This window comes from Salvia hispanica, chromosome 6, assembly GCF_023119035.1.
Source record: "Salvia hispanica cultivar TCC Black 2014 chromosome 6, UniMelb_Shisp_WGS_1.0, whole genome shotgun sequence".
NCBI lineage: Eukaryota > Viridiplantae > Streptophyta > Magnoliopsida > Lamiales > Lamiaceae > Salvia > Salvia hispanica.
Window position 1 is genome coordinate 13,145,753 of NC_062970.1, and position 23,000 is coordinate 13,168,752.

The 23,000-nt window shown below is 36.0% G+C and overlaps 1 long non-coding RNA gene and 2 pseudogenes across 1 annotated transcript; 1 reads left to right on the forward strand and 2 right to left on the reverse strand.

Annotated features, from left to right (window-relative positions):
• Positions 1 to 744: 744 nt before the first annotated feature.
• Positions 745 to 1,986, reverse strand: LOC125197496. Its single transcript, XR_007172077.1, has 4 exons — positions 1,869 to 1,986; positions 1,704 to 1,759; positions 1,099 to 1,140; positions 745 to 997 (listed from the first exon to the last, which is right to left on the reverse strand). It is a non-coding gene; the product is annotated as an uncharacterized LOC125197496 (long non-coding RNA).
• A 38-nt stretch (positions 1,987 to 2,024) lies between these two features.
• Positions 2,025 to 7,810, forward strand: LOC125194726 (annotated as a pseudogene).
• Positions 7,811 to 9,900: 2,090 nt separating this feature from the next.
• Positions 9,901 to 12,130, reverse strand: LOC125194727 (annotated as a pseudogene).
• Between the last annotated feature and the right edge of the window lie 10,870 nt (positions 12,131 to 23,000).

Consider the following 23,000-nt stretch of genomic DNA (forward strand, 5'->3'; position numbering starts at 1 on the left):
GCAACAATAAAGAATTCAAAATTAGTTAAGCGGAAATTACCTCAAAATGCTAAAGTGGCAATAAGATCCAGATTAATTGACGAAGTATTAAAGTAATTGCGATTAAAATCTAAATAAATGTGTGACAATTGTGATAACGCTATTGTGCAAATAAAAATTATAAATATAATTGAAAAAATTGATTACTTTTTTTTCATTTCTTTTTCTTTTGAGATACACATTGACACCTCTAAATAAAGTGTGACAAATGATTACTATGAAATGACAAAGTAAGTGATAATAAAATGAAAATGGAATTACGATTTTCATGTTGATTCCAATTCTATATATGAATAAAATGTAAATTAATTTATTTTAATTTACAAAAATTGTGTAATTTTATTGAATGGTGAATAATAAATTATATGTTTAATATATATTAATAAGCAAATTTTATTATATTTAATGACCTTAAATTTTAATTTTTAAAATAAATATAAATATAAATACTTTGTTTTAATTTATCAAGATATTAAAAAAAATATGCACGTATTTTCTTTTTTACTAAATTATCTGATCAATATTAGTCTATTTATAATTTCGAAAGTTGTTTCATTTATATTTTTATAATAATATGTTTATTTTAAACATTATGATTTAGGTTTCATATGATATTTTTTTCCATTTCATAAAATTATTTTACATAATGAAATAAGTAAGTATGAAGAAAAATGGATGATGCACGGGTGTGATACTAGTTTGACATAAAAGCAAACACGATTTTTTAGAAATCCACATTCAAGGCAAAATGACATTGCCATATGCAATCAATATTACATAATAGAATCCTGCAAAGTTTACAGGTTACCAAACATCAATCAGCAAAAAGATGGCACGTTCGAAAGGTACCAATCCAATTCAACACAAAAATCAGGTCTCATTTCTTGCCACTTTTCTTCAAGCCAGAACCTCCAAATGATCCTTTCTGCTGAGCCTTTGCCCTTAGCTCCTTAAGAGCCTGTAATGAAGATGTCATCGTCATAAGTTGAAACACTAGAAAAGGAATCAAGGCTTTTAAAATCCACACAAAGGCAGTAGTATTGAGAAAATTTGTTTTACCTTCTCTTCTTCCTTCTTCTTTTGAATGTTAGCCATGTCCGTCTGAAGAAAATCAATCAATATTATAATTTCGGAAGAAAAAAGGGCCAACCGAACATAAGAAACACAAAGAATATTCAAAACAAGCAAGAAGGTAACCATGTTTAGGTTTTTTCGTTCCCCTAGGATTTTCATATCTTATATTCCAGGGAAGGAAAAAAGGATAATGTGTTTCAAATGATGGGCTAGCTACGTTTCTCAATGTCTGTGTTGTTGTTTCAATTTTCTTAATCACAGTTCCACAGATTCACATTGCTGAATCCAAGATTTCAACAAGAAAAAGGCAGAGGAATTGGTTTATCGAGATTCAACATTATGCACGCAACAATCAGAAATCAAAGATAACAATCTTTAATGTCTAAGTAAATCAAGTGTAAATATAAATTCATAGTTTGAGTTCAGGCAGCTGAATCGAGAACCTTCAACTAGTATAATCGGAACTCAATTTTCCAGTTTTCAGCGAAGCCACAATTCGATCCCAATACTGACACCGGGGCTTAAACCCCAATCAAAGAGGCCTATACCCTTAATCAAAACATCGAAAAATAAAAGGCAGAATCCAGTACCTCGTCGTATTCCTTCTTCTCAGCCTTAGGCTGCTTCAGGGGCTTAGCTTTGCCTCCTGTTCAGCCCAATTAAACAGATTTCAGAACAAATAGATAGCTTTTTTCATCCAGCGCAAAGCCGATAATTAGGATCAAACTCAACAACACTTAAAGATGATTGATTACCTTGCTTGCTAGACATGGTCGAATTCTAGGGTTAGGGCTCGCTGTAATACAGAAATATGATAATTGGGGTATTTATGGGCTTGGAAAGTTCCCCAAATTGACCATTATACCCTTCTAAACTCGAATAGTGTGCTCGCATTTCTATTTGGAATTGAAAAACACAGAACCCTAGCTAGGTGTCGCCTGAGAATGTCGACGTGGCGGATATTTCCCGACGATCGAAACGATTTCCGATGGGAAAACGCCGTTCAACAGCTCCGATTGGAAGAATTCTCTCCCGCTGTGGCTGAAGACTCTCGTCGCTTTCCTTCCATGGCGGATCTATTGCTTCTAGGCATGTCCATATTTCCATTTCATTTAAAAATTCATCCGAGTATGTCTGAACCTGACAATCAGCAGCTGTCCTTCCTGGAAAATGTAGGTTCTTCGAAGTTATTGGAGAATAGGAAGAGCAATGTGGAGGAGGAGCAGCCGACTTTCCGAACGGGGTTGGGGAAATCTGTGGAGGTGAAGCACTCGTCAATCGCCAGAGCACGTTCTGTTCTTGGTGACCTGGATTACACGTTGATTGATTCTGGTATAGATTTTTCATTTTTCAGAATAATGTTTTGTTTGTTTGGTGAATGAACTTACTGTGGCTGGTGATTATTGAGTTAAATGCATGATCATTGACTAGGCAGCTGAATTTTAGCTACTGTAGAAATAGATCTTTGAAATGCCATTTCATGTATCAGATGGTGGTGGCATGGATATTGCGTTTGGTTGCTCTGTCTTACATGTAACTTGTAAAGTAATGCTGTAGTGTCACAATATGTCATTTATTATATTTAAGTGTAGCCTCACTTAGATTGATTTTCCCCTGCAATGCAAATCTGAAGTGGTTTTGAATTTGTGCTGTCAAATAAAGAGTGGTTCTTGAGAAACTTATATGGGGTTGTGGTCAAATAATTATGAAGGTAATAAATGGCATGCCTCTCATACTTCATGCAGGCCACTTGGATGGGAGAGAAAAGGTATCTGCTTCATTTACACAAATATCTAACATGAACTCGATGGAATCAGCTGTTATGTCAAAGTCTGTGTTTCATAGTGCATCAGAAAATGATGTTCATATGAAAAATTCCATGTTTCAGACGGGATTAGGAAAAACAGTCAGTATATCGTCCGCTGGCTTACTTAGGGCAAAAACTCTGTTAGGCCTAGATGGAAATTGTGATCAAGAACAGAGACAGAAACAATCAATTTCTTCTGAGCTCCTTTCTTCAGCCAATCCATCTCATTTGGACACCCAGAAACTGAGTAAATTGAATTTCAGTAGTTCCACCAAGGCGGGGGCATATCCTAGAGTGAAGTCTAGTACTCATCCAAATGAATCCATGAATTTTCCGGAATGCATGACTGCTGCTGCTTCTGAACTTCCACAAGTCAAATTTCAAACTGCTGGGGGAAGATCCATATCAGTTTCCAGTGATGCATTGCAACGAGCTAAAAACTTGCTAGGAAACCTTGAGGTTGATTCATTTTTAAATGAAGCAAGCACAGCCAATCCACTGTTCTCAGTAATTGATGGAAAACCAAGTTGTTTATCTAATAAAAAAGATGACTTTACTTCACCGTTTCTACACCACCAAGCAATAGAAAATGGTGGTCAGCCCTTGAGAAATTTTTCATCCTCCCCTAGTTCAAGTTCGTACAAGAGAAACTCATTTGGTAAGTCTGAGAGGCTACAACCAGGAAATAACTTGATTGCACAGTTTGATGCGGAGGCAGCAGGCAACTCTTGTAAAAGGCATTATAATGGATTTACTGGAGAGAGAAAGCCCCCTAAGAAAAAATCATGCTCAAACATGGATGGTTTGGAATTTGCAATTCTGCCAAAGAGTGATCCCTCAAAGGGGTCATCCAATACAGCTTTGGTGGATATATCAAATACTATGAATATAGATAATAAGCAATATTCTGTAGAGAAGAAAAGACTTCGAGGGATTAGTTCTGTTTCTCCATTCAAGAAGCCTCGCAGTTCATTTGTCACCCCGTTAAAGAAAACTAACTTGTCAGATACTAATGGTAATGTATCAAAGGCTTAAACCTCTTCCCTAAACAAATCCCTTTTCTGCTGTTCTAAATATGTATTACCTCTAGTTTTGTCTAGGCCGGCACCAAAAGAGTCCCCGTGCAAACAAAGGGTTTCCTTGAGATACCCTTCTCAGCGTCTGCGGGTTTATCTTAAAGAATACTTTTCACAGCCTCCACTGCAAGAAAAGGTAAAAGATACATATTCAATTTCTTGTCTCTTTTTAAGTGCTTTTCTTTTTTATTTGCAATTGATATATCTTACAATGTTCCCTACCAAATTAGTTGGGTAACTTGCCAGAATATGTGAAGAGTATGAACCCAGTTGCTGCTGAAAGTTTTACAATACGGAATGAAACATCTTCAGAATGTATTGGGCCTGAGGCTTTCTACACAATGCTATTGCAGTCAGGAGCTTCTATCCAACACATGACCAAAGAGTATTGTCACTCTCTTGCTATGAAAATCTTAAACCTAGATCGATTTGCATTTTGGGAAACTTTGGAGTGTACTGAAACCTGATGTTTGGCCATCACTATTGTTCTAGTATGGAGTTTGTGCTCATGTGCAAGTAGAAATTTTATGTTTATTAAAATTGTAGTTTCTTCCAATTTTGCACAATTTTGTTACACATATTGAAAATTTTTTAATCAATAATAGACTATAATGGTAATACAAATTTTTTCCTTCAAAGTTTCAGTTTTTTTTTATTTATTCAGTCTACATTTATAGGTGGGTCCAAATCACTATAAGGGGATCATAGGAAATTGACCTCCATGAAAGAAGCTATGCTGAAAAGTTTTCGGGAAAAAACTGTTACCGCTCTAGTGTGTTGAGGAATTATTACAGGTATGGAGGGTTTAAATTTGGAAAATTTGTTTTTTTATTGTCCTTAGTGTATGAAAAATGATCATATAGTGACTTGTAGGTATGAAAGAGAAGAAAACTGGGAAAAGATCCTTAATCAAAAATGTTAGATGGTGATGTACCACCTTCTTCAATGATGGATTTGCTTTCCTCTGTCTGTGAAGATCAGACCCACAGTGTGGAAATCAGTCTGTTCCCCAGGAAGGTGGCTTGTTAATGCGCCCAAAAATAGAGTTGACTGATGGGTGGTAAAGAGACTTCCATCTATGTTTCTGTGTGTATATCTCCTTTACTTTCCATTTCAAATTTTTAAAAGATGAACCAAAGAATTATTAGGATGCTGTGAAAGCTCTGTTGGATGAAAGCATCCCAGAAACTTGCTTCAAAGAAATTGTTTCTGGGCCAGAAGATCAGGTAGATTATCCTTCCATGGAGTCATGTATTTCATGCCATATCAAAAGTTGGTCAATATTTCCTGGTTCTTTACAGTTTGTGTCAATCTTCTGAAGATATGGGTGGGTGGCTTGGGCCTGTTTCTGCACCTTTCAGGTTTATACATTGTCTGAGGTTTTGTTTATGATACCTTTTGTTGCATTGTTTTTGCTAGTGCTGAATTACTAGGCATCATCGATCACAAGTTTGTTATTGCACATAAAATGGTACTTTGATGCTGTCATTGAAAGATTTTCGGACTAGTTACTTTTCCATCTGATTGTACTTCATTTGGTTACTTAGAACATCTTTTGCACTTTATCTTGTTGTTTTTTTACATTGGATTCCTTTGTTTCTCAGGCAAGCGTGCTTGGTGATCCATTGGCATTCAGATGCATCAAGGGGAATGGAGGGGTGGTCCCTTACACTTTGGTGGGAGGGTCACACCTATCCAGTTCTTTAGGAGAGGTAACTCTTATGTTTTGATCATATATTTTCTGAAAATAGGGGTCTGAGAGGAATAGTATATCATCCAGGCTGGAGTAATGGAAGTTTTGTCGTGAGGTCTGAGAGGCTGGAGGCTAAAGCTTCCTGCAGTCTCTAACCAGAGTGTGGATAAGCCTCCCTTCTCAATTTTGGGTTGATCATTGATTTCAGTACTTCCTCCGTCTCAATAAGAGTCACATTTTGTCATTTCAGTCTGTTTCATAATAAGAGTCACATTTCACTTTCACCATAAATAGTAAAGTAGGATCCACATTCCACTAACTCACTTCACTCTCATTTTATTATAAAACCAATATAAAAAAGTGGACTCCATACTCCACTAACTTTTCCAACCCACTATTCTTTATATTTTTTAAACCCGTGCCCACACCAAATGTAACTTCTATTGTATGTGATGGAGGGAGTATATTATAAGGTGAACTAAAAATTTACCCCTTGTCACTCTAGGTGCAGGAGCCACTATTTTTTTAATGTGTTTACTATAAGTTTGATTGTCTTTACTATGTTAAATAAGCAGATGAGTTGTTAATATCCATATTTGAGTTAATTTTTTGGCTTCAGGCGTGATCTTGCTGCTGAAGGAATCATGTCCTCGCTTCAAAGGGAAACAGAATTTGATGTTGGGGATGACCATGAACTTGAAGAGGGGGCCAAACTATGAAGTTACTGAAACTGCTGCTGAGCCAGAGGTTCTCATGGCTGGGATGAGCTCAAAAGAACTAGCTGCTTTTGCTTCTTACAAAGCACAAGCTGCAGGTATGACAGGATGTGTTGTTAACTCAATGGCTGGATCCTGCAGCACTCCTAATATGTTTTTATGTGATCATCAAGGCAATGAGGCTGTCAGAAATCCAAAAGCGTATTGAGAAAGCTGTGCAGATGCCAGCTTGGGGAGAGAGACCACTCCATTTTTGGCGCCTTAAAGTGGTCAAGGTTTGATGAAAAAGGGTCACCAAGAGTGCAGTCCACTGAAAGGCTTGGTTACTATATGGAATCCAACTCAGAAACAGGTGTTTTTTCAATGAATGCTTTCCATGACAAATGTTATTCTGATGATGAAATACTGTTGCCCTAGAAAAAAAAATATCAGGAAACTTGTTTATCCTCAATGCAACATATTTAATACCACCCACACGAATACTAGTTTCTTCACATATTAATGTTATCCATGGTATAATTTTCACAAGTTTTAGGATATTTGTTTTGTGGTGGACAATGGAGCTGCAAGAAGGGCAGGCATATTAAGTTGGAGGTCTTGTACCATCTAGCTCCGATTCAGGCATCCTTACCTACAACAAGAGGGTCAACTAGTGATTGGTTACCATTGTCCCACAGGATAATTGAACAATTTGAGTAAGCGGCTGTAGAGATGTACATTTATTTCTGCATGTTTGTGAGAACAAATCGAATCAGTGAATGATCCATTACTGGTTCTTGAAGGTCATTTTTCGTCCCACGTTCATCAACTACAATATCATGCTGGGAAGAGTTCTCTCCAGGTAAGTCTTGCGCAGGTGATATCATTGAACTGGCAGATTCTGAAATTTCGTATCTCCTTGAGCTTTTTAGTCACCCAATATTGCCTGTATGATTTTGCACATGAGTTTGACATGGTGGGTTCTCATGTGTATGTGGGAGAGGGGTGTATAGACAAGGTCACCAGCAAAGGCAGTGGGTATTTTCAGGACCGGCGAGCTGCAGCTGAGCTTTTCTGAGGGATCATCACCAGATGTACTACTGGCCATCAACTTTTGCTTACCCTGCGTTGAATTTGATTCATCTGTGCCAATGAACTCCAGTGTTGCTGGATCCGTGGCAAGTCTAGTTTGATCAACTTCCTTTTCATAAAATTCTTGAATCACTAGTTTTAAGCTTTATTCAAGAATAATTTTGTTCTTGATTACAGGTGGGATTCTCGAATCTCACGAAGAGACCAAGAGATCAAGTAAATGGCTTGTGGGTTGCTGAAGCTACAGAAAATTCACTATTTTCTTAGTTACGATAATGGAGCGCAGCATCTAAAAGATGCTGCTGCCTCAGTCGCAAAGTGGGCAACTCCCTAACCCGGTAAGCCACTTCCAACGTGGACTTACTAAATATTACTATAAAACCACTAAAATCCAAAGACAAAGTCACTCACACTGATACCTTATACTCAGTTTCCTCTCCCATAAAAACAAAAAGCAAAAAAGGTGCATAAAAACCACCAAGGAGCGGGTGAAGAAGCTCACAACCTCTTAAAAATTTGACAAGGAAAAAAAGCATTAAATTGGCTAAAAGAGAATGAAGAAGGGGGCGATAAAGGGGGAAGGTCACCTCTCTTGCTTTTAGTTTTGCACATTTTTCCGGAATATAAGTTATATCTAAAAATGACCTCCGTTTTTTTGGTTTTGTGTTTTAAATTAAGATACAGTTTTACATAGATCACTAACTCAAATTATGATCTAAACAAGAATTGATCTTGACACAATGTGGGCTAAATTTTCTAACCAAGTGATTTTGCCAATATGTTGGTCAATAAAAATGCATCATATACTGATGTCATTAGTTTTTTTTAGGTTATTTTATAAAATCCAAATTTGAGATCATTATAGGTCATTGACCTGAAAACAAACCCAAGGGAATTATGTCCAAAAATGATCTCTTTTTTTTTTTGTATTAAGATTAAATTTTTTCTAGATTCAATTTATTTATATCTTAAATTTCTTCAAAAAAAATCACTAGCTATAAGGGGGTGGATTAATTATCAAGATTTTGGCTAGAGTCACTTGCGTTTTTTAATTTCCTTTGTAATTTATTAAATCTTTGTATGTCCAATTTTTTGAATTATTTCCCAGCATGGAAGAAGAACATCGTTATATCTGTTATTTTATCTCTAATGACAAGGAAAGGGTTTAAAATTGTCGCAACAATGCTGTATTATTTAGATTCAATTAGTTGAAAAAAATATAAAAATTTGGGTTAATGGAAAGATTAACCCAATAACAACAAGAAAATAATAATAGTATTCATTTGTATTATAGACAAAAAATAGAAAAGAGAAAGAAAAAAGATTTTAAAATTTTTTTTTTAAAAAAAAATCTTTAATTTTGTTTACGTCCAAAAAAAGAAAAATACCCAACTAATTGGATAAAAGACTATATAATAATAGTATTCATTTGTAGATGATAAAGGGGGATAAAGAGAGGTGGGAAAAAAATTGGTGAAAATGCAAGGAATGAAAGTAAGCATAGGGTTTAAAATAAAAATCAAACTATTTTAAAAAAAGTCTTTGTTAAATATGAGGCATTTATTCTGGGCGGGGGGGGTTTTAATGGGGATCCGCTTTAAAACGGTTGGAAATCCAAAATATTTTTTGACAACCCCCTAGTTACATGGCCTAAATTTTGTTCGATATGAAAAATTATATGTATATAAGTGGGGGATAGGTAGGGTTGGTTTAATTGAGTATTTACGGATATTCGCCCGAAATCAGATACATGAATAAAAAAAAAAGCTTATTAGTGAAAAAAAAAAAAACCTAATTATCTGGCTCCAACAACCATGAAATTGGGTTTTTTTTTTTTGCATGTACTATAGTTGTTAAGTATATGTTTTAATATCATATAAGATAAGTTTTGAGTCCAAATGTTGTATCTGTTTCCTTTGGTTCATGTACTATTGATCATTTACTACTGAAGTCAACATTTCTTCTTATGACCTGTTTCCCCGATCTGCACAAGACACTCTTGTGAATGATATTTCATTAAATTTGGAATCTTTGTTTATTAAAGCTTTCTTCAATATAAAACGATAATGTATCTCAATTATTGAAAATTTAACCCAAAATGAAAAAATGAAAATAAGAAAAGCTAAAAAAAAAATCAAGATAAAGATACAAGATAACAATTCAAAAAATTTTTGTCCCAAAAAAAATTTGGACATTTTTAAAAAAACCCCACATTAATTAATGCTTTCACCATACCCTAACATATTGATAAAATTTACCATAAGTTCAAAATCTCATATAAATCAGTAAATAACTGCTCACTAACCCCAATCAATCTGTATACTCCATAACTGCTTCAAGATTCCTTCAACTACACAATTTCTTGAAAATTTTCATATTTCCAAAAAACAAAAATAAAACCAACAATCATGTCCAAAGAAGTTGTTACAAAAAATGGGAAAAGAGCTCGTTCCAGACATCTGGAACCCCAGGCAGGGACCAGTGGATGCAGTCGGAGTAGCTAGCAGGGTTCGACTTTTTCTCGGCTCCAAAGGCTCCCCAAAAATTACGGAAATTGTGGGATGACCTTTCCTGTACTCGGAGAGCTGGTGATGTTAATGTAACCTTTGAACTGACCCGGGGAGCATCTTTCGACCATTCTCATCGTGGGCAGGTCCGAGCCAGTTCCCCAGTATCTCTCGTCAAGGCTGCTTTCGTTGTAACAGTTGCCTTCACTTCCGGGCCCCCCCTCGTACTTCCTGTGAAGAATGTTGCACAGCTTTTCTCGATAAAAAAATAATGTGCCCCACAAGCTTTATATTTGGTTTTACTTTTTTGGGGATAGAAATTGAAACATATATATTTGGTATTATTGATGAGATCATGCATGATATATATTTCAAAATATGAAATGAATTGAAGGAAAAGGTACATATAGCTCACAAACACTACACCAGAAACAGGTAAATGCAAAACACAATAGTATTTCATAAGCAAGCAATCCACATTAAGGTAAAGTTGGGAGAGAGTGCTCACCGAGATGTGTAGGCGACATTTGAGAAGAAAACCTTCTTTTAGGGGATAAACGTGAGATGCCACCCAATCAGCCCATGTTTCCATGGCCAACTCCATGCCTCCAAGGCCAGTAATTTCTTCACAAGCTCCACTTTCATCATTGCTCCATCTAAAACAAGATTTCAAATGAGTGAGACACATACATTTTCCCCACCTCTCATTCTAGAGTTCTTGGATTCTACTTACAACAGCTTCACCGGGCCCTGTCTCCACCACAGATATGAATTAAAAAAACCCGTATATCTGCCTGCTCCCCTCGCGATGAGTGCCTGAGAATTGCATCAGGCGCAGTATTTTTCATTTCTGCGGTGATCAACTGCATCGTCGGAGTTAGATTCCACAAGAAGAGCGCCCAAAGGAACTCGATAGTGGCATTGTAGTTCTGTCGAAGACATAGCACAAAATTCATATTTAGAACCACATGATGAGTTCTTGCATCTTTTCCATATGGTCAGTCAATGTACCTCTGCTCGAAAGATTGTGAGTTCAGAATTGGGCGTGATGGACTGCTTATCCGGTGGAATCACAGACTGCATCAAACACAGCATTGATATCCACTGCCCTCGATTGAGTGAATCGCCTACAAACATCAATCTCTTCCCCCTCAATTTATCCCACATTTTGACTGCATCCCACCTACATTCACATAAACAAGAATTATAGTACTCCTAAAACACTGTCTTCTACATATGCACGTACAAACACTCTCATCGAATCAACTAATGCAAGAATTGCACATATAATGTAGAAACACACTCACCAAAGCTACTAATACAAAGCATAGAATACAGTCACAAAATCTAGTAATACAAGAAAACGAATCACCTCTTCATATTGCAGTTCTGTGGCTGCCATCTCCAGAACTGATACCCCAAGTCTTGCCTCCCATGCTTGTGGCAAGCCAATTGATCGGACATGTACGGACAATGAGACTCATTGTACAATGGATACGAAACATTGTCAAAAATCCACTTTCCAGAGAAGAAATCACAACCTTCCACCTCAGACACCGCCCTCCGACCACCAGATTCCTCCCCAAGGACGGCTGAAACAGCTCTCCGGCCACTATACCTCACAGTGGAAGCGCATGTAGTAAACTTATCTAAGCCCACTACAGCAAAGCCATACGTTTCAGATCAATTCAAGCTTCCACTCAACCATCCCAAAATCCCCACATAAAACCAAGAATTAGTGCTGTTCAAGTAGAGTAATGACATCAAAACATCAAGAAAATGCATAATTACAACACAAAAGATAAAATAAGTTCAAGAATCCCAAAAATCCACAAACGAATACGACTAAAAATTAAGAATTTCAGAGCAATAACATCAAGATTTCCAAGAAAGAGCACAAAAAATCAATAATTTATAGGTGTTGAAGTAGTAGAAGACCTGGAGGCTTATTTGAAAGATTAAAAATATGGGAAGGCGTGGAAGAGAGCAAAGAAGCATTCTGTCTGTGCTTTTGGCCATTTCGAGCTTGGTGTTGATGAATTACTCGAATACTGGACTCACTCCGAAAAATTGAAAATGCTATGAAAACAAAGAAGGCGAGCGCGATGAGAGGAAATGTTTTTCTTTTTCTGCCATCGTTGCTGCATATTTTCTACTGTAGTTTGAAGGTTTTAGATCAGCCGACAGCGACGAGGAATTAAATGGGGAAATAACTAAGAAGGATTTGGTAATTTAATTAGCAAGTCCGACAATCCTACTCTATCTGACCACACAGATTTTCAGTTATTAAATATTAGTATTGGCGCTTAATTATGGTGCCATTGTTTATTCCGTTAAGGTAACACTAACATCAATAATAGTGCGAAAAATGAGAGAATCAATACTTTTTGTCAAAGGCGAGAGACAATTGAGTGAACTACTAGAAGGGGTGTCGAAACGGATATGGGTACCAAATCCGATTTTGTGGTATCCGTGTCTGAAAACTTCAATATTATATTATCAAATTCACGTATAATTAAATGGTAATCCCATTCCTATACCTCGAGCGGTATCCAAACCTGATTCTTAGTCTGACCACCAAACATAATTTGAATTGTGTATCATATTATTCAATGGTATTATGCTTTAGTTTTGTATCATTAATGCTAGTTATCTAATACAATAATTTTATGTACATGTTTGAAATTATATAATGAATTTTGGGATTGTTGCTAGTTGATACATTATGATTTTAAATTTGTATTTTTACTTTGTTGTATTTTAAATCCAAAACAGGTTCAATGCTAGTTGCTACACTATGATTTTTAAATTTGTATTTTAAATATAATGCAAATCCAAATTTCAAATAAGCAAATACTATGATAGAAACATCAAGCATGTCTAAAATTAAATCACTTCCAAAAATTTAATATAAAATAAAAAATAATTCACTTTTATGCTAAATATATATAACCTCAACTAAAAGTCTAAATATTTTAAATCTCTATTCTAAAGACACGAAACTAATAAATTTCACTTTCATCAATCTTGCAATCATTCATTTGGAGTATATAAATAATTGGAAATAAAGTGTATAATCGGGAGTATACATAGATTTGAAACTAATTAACTAAAATAAAATGTTTGAAAATCCTAACCCAAAAATAACGGGTATTATCGGGTTTAACGTCTCGCCAAAATTTAAAACAAACTACCCGATCCGCCCGTTTCCCATTATCGTCGACGGTATCCCTACCGGCGGGTGGCGGGTCGGTTGAGGGTTTCCCGATACCCGCTACCTGCGTTCGACACCCCTAACTACTAGCATAAAACAAAATTCCACTCCTATATGTGCAATTAGCGTCCCATTTTTAACGGGCACTAGGGTATCCTATAGTTAGTCGGGCAACCATAAAATTTGGCCAAGTCACAAAAACTGGCCACCCAAAAACTTATTACACTATAGTGGACAAATCCAACCACCAAATGAATTATTTTTTTTATTTTGTGTAGAATTGGAGAAAAAATTGAAAAAAGTGGAATTAGAATAGGTTTAAAAAAATGGAAAAAATGAGTATATTTATAGAATTAAAAAAAAAAAAAAAATGGGGAGAGTCGCGGCCCCCGGGGCCCCCTTTTTCAATGGGGGACCCGGGCCGGCCCGGGCCCGGGGTGGGCGTCGTGGGCACCCCCCCACCAATCTCCATGATTCCATGGCCCCACTAAAAGGAAAGGGCGGGCCCACGACCAAGCCCCCAGCCGCACTCTTCTATAAATGGGGTAGAGTGTCCACTATAGGAGAGCCGCGGGTCGTGGCTCGGTCGTGGCCCGGCCCCGGCCCCCCTTTAGTGAGTGAGGGGGGCCCGGGTTTGGGGCGGGGGGGGGGGGTGCCCGGGGGAGCCCACACCCCGCTTCCCGGCCTTTTTTAATTTTATATATATATATATATATATATATATATATATAGAGTTCTTATCCCCAAAAACCACTCTTAAAGATAACCACCCCAACCTACCCAAAATTTGGGGTTTTTTGATCTAATTTTTTTTGGATGAGATACACAAATTTATAAAAATTTTCCTTTATACGGCCCCTTTTTAATTCTTTGAAGGGTAAATAAGTCATACTAAATTTAAAGATTTAACTTCATTCCAAAATTTCTTCATTCCCCGGGTTTTTTTCTTCATTCCAAAAATTATTACTTTATTTCCCCCACGTAAATGCGGTTTCCGTCGGGTCCCTTCCCTTTTCTCTACAATATCTATCACCACCTCCACGGCGATGATATGGTTTAATAAACACATGGAATAATATAATAAATTATTGGAATGAAGTATTTTAGAAGCATTTGAAATCCTACTAGAATGAAGAAAAAATTTTATACAATGAAGTAATAATGTTTCGAATGAAGTACAAAACCCCATTTAAAAATTGCATTTTAAAATGTTAATCAAGTAAAAAACCCCAAATCAATGACATTTTAAGAGTGTTGTCATTTTAACGCACCCCTATATATATATATATTAAAATTTATTTAATATTTTCGAATTGTTTTTATAAATACCACATTTTAATTATTATAGTCCAATATTTTTTTATTGTAGTTAAATTAAAATATACACAAAATGAAAAAAAAAATTATTTGGTTGCTTGGGTTTGTCCACCATAGTGTGAACAAGTTTTTTGGTGGTCGTGGCCAAGTTATGTGGCTTGGGCCGACCAACTATAGTGGATACCCTAAGTTTTAAGAAATGAAAAAAAATAGGGTGAAACAAATTTATTGGTATATGATTCACTTAGATTTTACATGGTTTTAGAGGGTAGTTTTACTTGGTATTGATCATATATTGTGAACTTTGAGACATGGTTATAGCTACTTCTCTATTATGTTGGTATTTTGACCATTTTGTGAAGAAGGTGTAGAAAAATGTACAAAATATGTAGATGTGCAGCTGCTCAATGTCCGAGACAGATTTTCTGGAGATTTTGAAGTCCGATTCGCATGTAATGCATACCATTCTCTTCGTTTTCGAAAGAGTTTCGCGTGGATATCTTAAACGTCTCAATCGGAGTACGGTAGAAGAAGTTATGGCCGTTTTACCAAGACTGCGGAGAGCAGTGACATAGCTGGCGACCCGCCAGGTTCGCATGCAAACGAACCTGGCGACCCGCCAGCAATCCACGAAAAAAACGCCGTAAGCAGCTGGCGACTCGCCAGCTTCGACGCACACCCAACCTGGCGACCCGCCAGCTTCGTCGGACAGCTTATTTCGGGCCCAAAGTCAACCCTAGGTATATATATGTCTAGGAAACGCCTCCAAACACATTCTACACGCCTTCAACCCCAAAAATACTACTTTTTCACCTAGGGAGAAGAGAGGAACGAGCAGAGGACGAGTATTCATCGCAAGATTGAAGACGAGGCCTCCAATCCGCCCAATCCAATTCTAGGAGTTTCTACTTTTAGTTTTATTCTTGTTCAAACAATGTTTTTGAATATTTCTTTGACTTTTGTGTTGAACATGAGTAGCTAAATCCTTCGTAGAGTTCTACGGGGGAGATACAATGATTCTTATGTTTAATTGATTTCCTTTTTCTATGCCTTGGCTCATGTGGTTATTTTGATTTCTTCTGTGCTTATACATTTATTTGACTGATCACCTTATAAATGCATGTGGATTTTACTACAAGAACTGAGAAGTGAGTAGTTTAATTTGAAATAGAAGAAATTGACGTCTCTGCCAATATAATCAAGAGATTTGAGCCTTTGAATGAAGCTAAGTATCTTAGGAGCTATTAGGAGTTGTTGCCTTAGTTCTAGGAAGGAGACTTCGGTTCTAGGTAGCAATCTACAAATTATATGCTTTGAGAAAAGATATAGTTTTACCTTAGTGATAGCTTAATAACCCTTGAGACCCTTTGTTGGCATAGTTTGGAAATTAGTTGAGCATAGGATAGTTGTTATCGATCCCGTAGGATTCTACCCTTCTCATCCTTGATCTACATCCGTTTTCTTATTTGCTTTTAGTTCTCTATTTGTTTTTAATTGTTTTTACCTTGCTTTTAAGTAGATTTAGAAAACCCAAACTTTCCGATTCATCTAGATAGTAGTTGAGGTTGATTCGTGGTAATTAGGTTGACACTCATTGTCTTTGTGGATACGATACTCTTTGCTTACTATTTGCTACATTAATCCCGTACACTTGCGGGTATACTTGTGTTAAAAATAAGTTGAGTCAGTATATGAGTCCCAAATGTGAGTGGAATGAATTACTGAAACGTGAGACCCTACAACCATCTATGGTAAAAGTGAACCATAACTTCTTGGTTTAATTTTGGAGTAATGGAGTTGACTACTTTTTAAAGTATTATTTAACTGTGATTTATTTATGATTTCTATTTCTCGTCTCTACTTTTCCTCCGTCCCATAAAAATATTAAAATTTGAAATGACACGAGAACTACTACATAATTGGTAAAACAAAATAGTGTTAGGTTTGGTATACTGAAAAACATGTTTCTAGCACGAAAAGAATCTTGCTAGTATACGAAAAACTCTACAATCCACTTTTAAACTGATTCAGTATTATTCGAGCAGTTTGCACGAATAGAATCAATATATTAGTATATTGTGTTTCCTTGTGAATTTATAAGATGTTGTTTAAACATTTAAATGTATAAAAAGTAAACAAAGCCTAAGTCTTTTGCTTAGTAGACTGATTGTGGGCGGCGTCCACTTTAAGGTAACTACAGTCGGTTCTAAGTAATGCTTTGCAAAAGAAAAATAAGAATTTCACAACCTAGATAGCCTTTGGCTACCTATCGCGAAAGGTTGCAATGTCAGTCCGATTAATTCTAAGCCTTATTGAAATAAGATGACATTGGTGTGGTATAGCACTGAATGGATCTAACAGTAAGACGTGTTTTTATGCTATTTACTGAAAGACTAGGTCTTGATAAACTACCATTTCTTAATTAACATATGTTAGCGTTGAGCATACGCTATTGATTATTGATGCACTTTTTATTAGCACTATAAATACCTGCAAGTATACAGAGTAGTAGAGTAGAGAGTCCAGTTAATGTATAAGGTGCCGAGTTCGAGCCTTCTTGACATCAGTTGTAATTTCCTCCATTCTTTAGGAGTTTATTTGTAATTTCCTCCTTCGTACCAGAGTTAATTTAAAAAAAAAAGTATAGAAAATAGATCAATATAGCTAAAGCTCAGTATCGGATATCGATCACGGGGAAAACAATTACAGACTGGCTACCTTCTACTAAAACTCAATTACTATCTGGGAACCGAAAGATTTTGGGAATTTTTGAAAACAGAAAACAATTGAAAGCAATAAACAACTGATTGCAAATAGATCACGGAGATAAAAGTATAGAGATAAGGGAATTCCAGGGATGGCGTTCACAGTTATGGTTATACAAATTCCAACTACAATATCCTAGCACAGTTAATACTTTGATAGGACTAGTCACCTAGCTTATGCTAATGCGATGCAAACGTTAATTACTAACATTAGGGTTGTTAATCCTAAATCTGTAACTCCTAAAAGCTCCTAAGACCCTTTAAAAGTCATCACTCTCAATTAATAGTGCCGTTTTAAGAGAAGTTAACTGTAGTGTCTACTAAGTGGATCTAACTCGCCAACCTCCTCTCACGATTATGTAGCAAGTTATATTAAATAATCCATAATTATGTCACTCAATTATGAAACATCAAAATTCACTTAGGGAAGAAACAAAGTAAAAACAAAACGGATATTAAATAGAAAAGGAATTGTATAACCAAAGTCGTTACTAACACATCCCTAGAATCCTATGAATTTAGTTACACATAATGTAATATCTTAGAGTTTGTGTGCTAGAAATCACATTTCGAGTGATTGAATACTGTGAAAACTCTTATTTTATTTTCCAAGGAATAATACAGATTATTTTTATCATAATGTTGTTATGTTTTACATTTAATGGATGTTTATTGCATGTTTAAATGTATAAGTAACTTAACAAAGTCTAAGTCTTTGTTTTAGTAGACCGGTTGTGGGCGTCGTCCACTTTAAGGTAACACGGTCAGTTCTAAACAAAGAAAAATAAGAATTTCACAACCCAGATAGGCTTAGACTACTTATCCTGAAAGATTGCAATGTTAGTCCGCATATTTATAAGCCTTACTGAAATAAGATGACATTGGTGTGGTATAGCACTGAATTAGATCTAAAGGTGAGACAAGTCTTTATGCTATCTACTGAAAGACGAGGTCTTGATAATTATTGTTTCTTAATTAATGTATGTTAGCATTGAGCATTCGGTATTGATTATGCACTACTTTGACTTACCAAATGGTGCGGATTTTTCGCAACCCAATAATCCCGATATATTGGGTAGTGGTGATTTATATCTAGCGGTGCTAGGATTGCTATTATGTTGAATCATGCGACTGGTGAGTTTGGTTTGATAATTTCCTCAAGAGGAGCTCGAAATAAGGTTTTATTATTCAGAAACTGGCCAGTTGGAATTTAATTATTCCATGAATAATAAATAAACGTTTCTTTCTGAGTCCACTCTTGGAATTAATAAGATGTTAATTAATAAGTCCTTAGTAGACTTTAATTAATTAATGGACATTTATATCTTAAGCGCGAGAAATAAACATTTAAATAAAATGGAAATCCGAATTACTTGTAATTTCGGATTTGGATGGGCAGTGCAATATTGTTACTGTAATGGCTGATAATGATATTCCAATATAAGTTTGTATTAAACTATGTGTTCAATTTAATTAGTAAAACTAATTGGGGGAGACCACATTCAAACCTCCATAGATTCGTGTCTGGGCCTAATATTTAACTATTATAAATAGGTATTAAATTTAAAGACATTTTTCACTTAATAAAAGAATTTATTCCTAATTTGGGCCAAGCAAATAAATTTATCAGAGTCCAATAATTTAATCTAAGTTATAATTTTTTGGCCTAATTTGATTAAAGCAAATTAAATTACATGTTATGCCTAAAAAATTAGAATAAATTACTGAGTTGCTTTTGGGCCAAACAAATAAGTAAAAGAAAGACAATTTAAAATTACTTTTAAATGGCTTTGGGGCTAATAATATAAAATAAAATTACAATCTCTTGGCGCCTAAGTAAATTTAAAAGAATTAATTTTTATGTGTTTTTGGGCCTATCATATTAAAGTAGTAAAGTACAAATCCAAAGAATTATAATCTTTAGGCCTAGTAATTAGATAAGAGAATCAAACTAATCTTTCAAGCTCCTTGGTGACCCCAATTCCATTATCTTCTAGCTTAATGAGATTCTAATATTTTAGACGTGATTTTCTTCCACTCAAAATCTGTGCTCCAGCATTTTTTCCCACGTCTTTTCCGTTACACTCCACTATTTACATAAAATAAATGCAATGATAAAACACAATTAAAATCTACTAACTCCACTCCTTTTTGGAATAAATTTACAATTTTAAAGGGTCACAAATAAATCCTCAACAATTCCACATGGTAAGTCAATTTAAATCCAACCTCCAAACTTCTCCAATTTAAATCCAGTTTCAAAAAGATCAACAATACGTAAGTCAGTTCCAATCTTTTCAAAGACTAAGCACAACAGGTAACCATCAAAATTGTCTCTTTTTATTTCTTTTTCAGTAGCATATTTGGTTTCCAGGTTTCATCACAAAGAACATATACACCAACAATATGATTAGTATGGTTAATCAAATTGGAATTAGAATTTTACAGAAATTAATTAGGATTTCTAATTCAATTCCAAATCAATTTCTAATTCAATTCCAAATCGCATGTGTTGTGATAATTGATATGGAGTTGAGATTGAAGAATTTGTGCACACACACTACACACATTGCACACGCACATTGAATATACATGCATGCACTATACACAAAATACACACTGCACTCTACGCACACTGCACAGACAACACATACTCCCTTCGTCCCAAGGAAGATGATCCCTTTCTTGGGCGGCACAAGATTTTATGCAAATTTATTTTATGTGTTGAGAGGAGAGAGTAAAGTAAGAGAGAGAGAATAAAGTAGAGATAAAGGTGTTTCCATTTTAAGTAATGGGTCATCTTAATTGGGACAAACTTAAAAGGAAAGTGGGTCATCTTCAATGGGACGGAGGGAGTACTACACACACTACATACAAAAAAGACACATTGCACATATGAAATTTGCTTGTTTTGTACGATCGATGTACATGTACATGTATATCGCACATTGATCAAGTAGACTCGCTAGACCATTCCACATTCATGCATGAGACTGAGAAATACCTGAATTGCTCAAACCTATCCATGTATCGTTGAAGACGTAATCAAAGCTCATTTCAAGACCTTAACCATAAACTACTACTCCCTCCGTTCCACTCAAGATGTCACTTTTCCTTTTTAGCTTGTCTCACTTAAGATGTCCACTTTATAATTAGAAATAAATCTCTCTCCTTTCTGCTCATTAAAATATTCAACTATCTTTTTCTCTTTACTTACTCCACCAAACTAGGGCTGGGGAAAAATACCGAAAAAATGATATATTGCTCGTATCGTATTGAAAAATATTGAAAAAATTATCGAATTTTCGGTATATCGTAATTTTTGATACGATACAGTATCGTATCGTAAGTTTTCGATACGATAACGATATAAATTTCCTTATATCGCGATATATCGTTTTATATCGAACGATATATCGAAAATATCGATATATATCATATATATCAAAGCATACTGAAATTCAATACATATTGAAGTTTAAAATTATAATTATATATAAATCCATTTAATTCATTCATATATTTAGAAAATATATATATGAAACCCTAATAAGAACACTATTTATTTTATTGTGTTGAAGTTTTATTAATTTTGTGTTGAAGTTTTATTAATTTTTGTGTTATTTTTCAGTTTTGAAATTATATTTTTCGATATACAGGTATTCGATACGATAACGATATTGATATTATCCATATCGAAAGTTCGATATATCAAAACTTTCGATACGATAGCGATATGCAATTCTTTCATATCGATATTTTCGATATGAAACACGATACAATGTTTTCGATACGATGTATCGTATCGACCCACCCCTACACCAAAAAACTACTCCCTCCGTCCCGGATAATTCGGGTCACTTTGACCGGACACGGGTTTTAAGAATTGTAATGAAAAGTGGGTTGAAAAAGTTAGTGGAATGTGGGTCCTACCTTTATATATTAGCTTTATAATAAAATGTGAGTAGGAATGAGTTAGTGGAATATGAGGTCCATGATGCACTATTTTTTAGCACTATAAATACCTGCAAGTATACAGAGTAGGAATAGTATAGCTAAAGGTCAGTACCGGATATCGAACACGGGGAAGGAAAACACAAAGTGTCTATCCTCTACTAAGACTCAATTACTATCTGGAAGAATGGAAGGTTTTTGAAAACTTTTTGAAAACAGAAAACAATAAAAAGCAATAAACAACTAAATGCAGATAAAACACGAGAGATAAGGGAATCCCAGGGATGTGCGTTCACAGTTATGGTTATACAAATTCCAAACTACAATACCCTAGCACTGTTATTACTTTGATAGGACAAGTCGCCTAGCTTATGCTCATGCGATGCAAACGTTGATTACTAAATTAGCCTTCGTTGATTTATCCTAGCTTCAACCACTCCGATCTTGGTGTCATTAACCTTCCAGTCTTGTGTGATTACTTCCAAGATCCTTGTGATCCCTTGGTCATACTTTTCATCCTTTTTGGTTGTTTCAACTACTCCTTCTTTGCCAACGCTAAATCCTGCAGGGGGTTGCAAGAAATTATTGTTAGAATATGAGAGATTAGGATGAGGTCGGTTTCCATTATAATTATTTAAATTACCGCCCCCTGATTAGGGCGATAATTGTTGTTGTAGTTTCTGTTGGAACCGCCTCCTTGCATGTAGTTGATTTCCTCCACTATCGGGGCAGGAGTTTCGGGTTTAGAGACCGCTATGATGGAGGTCGGTGGAATCGGATCCTCCTTCCTCGATGTGTCCATTTGGTCCACCCTAACTCTGAGCACGGCCAATTCCTTGGCAAAAGAACTTTCCTCGGCCTTTTCAATTGCAACTATCCTCTTCATGCCGTGTCTTTCTTTCGACCACCCCCTGCTGTTTGCGGCGAATTCCTCGATCACCACATGGCATCTTCACCCGACCTTCTAAAAAAGCCTCCGTTTGCCCCTGAATCCAACATATCACAAATATTTCCATTAAATCCATTATAGAGGATTCCTACCTGATGGTCCACGGTGAAACCGTGGTTAGGGTACTTTCGGAGGAAAGCTTTGAAACGAGCAAACGCCTCATAGAGGGGCTCGTCGTGGCCTTGGATGAACTGAAAGATTTCGCTTTTCAGCTTCAAGATTGTGCCTGGTGGATAGTATTTGTCGAGGAAGGCAGCTACGATGTCCTTCCATGTGGAAACCTTCTCTAGGGGCATACACTCAAACCACTCTTTAGTAGAATCAGTTAATGAAAAGGGAAAGAGTCTTACCCTTATGGCATCGTCGTCGACACCATTTAACTTGAGCGTGTTCGCGGTTTCCACAAATTTGGAGAGATGGCGGTTAGCGTCCTCGGTGGCCCTACCTGCAAAAGGAGTTTGCTCGACCCTTTGTATAAGGGTCATGCGTAAGTCAAAGTTATTAGCATCAAAACGAGGGCCTTCGGGAAAAGTAACAGTATTCCCATGATTGAACATGTTCATCACGGGTAATGTTTCCTTGTTCTTTTTCTCCAGCGCCTCTCGGGCTGCCCTTTCCGCATCTCTCTCGTCCATCAACATCTTGACCATCTCCTGCAATTTTTCGAGTTCCGTTTTGTCAGCCATCGATCCTGATCCTTTTTCACTCCTTATTTTCCTACGAGTTCTTTCAAGTTCTAAATCGAGCGGTTCTAGGCTGTCCTTCCCAGAGCGCGTTCATATACAAAACTTGCAAGAATAAAAAACAAAAACAAATTA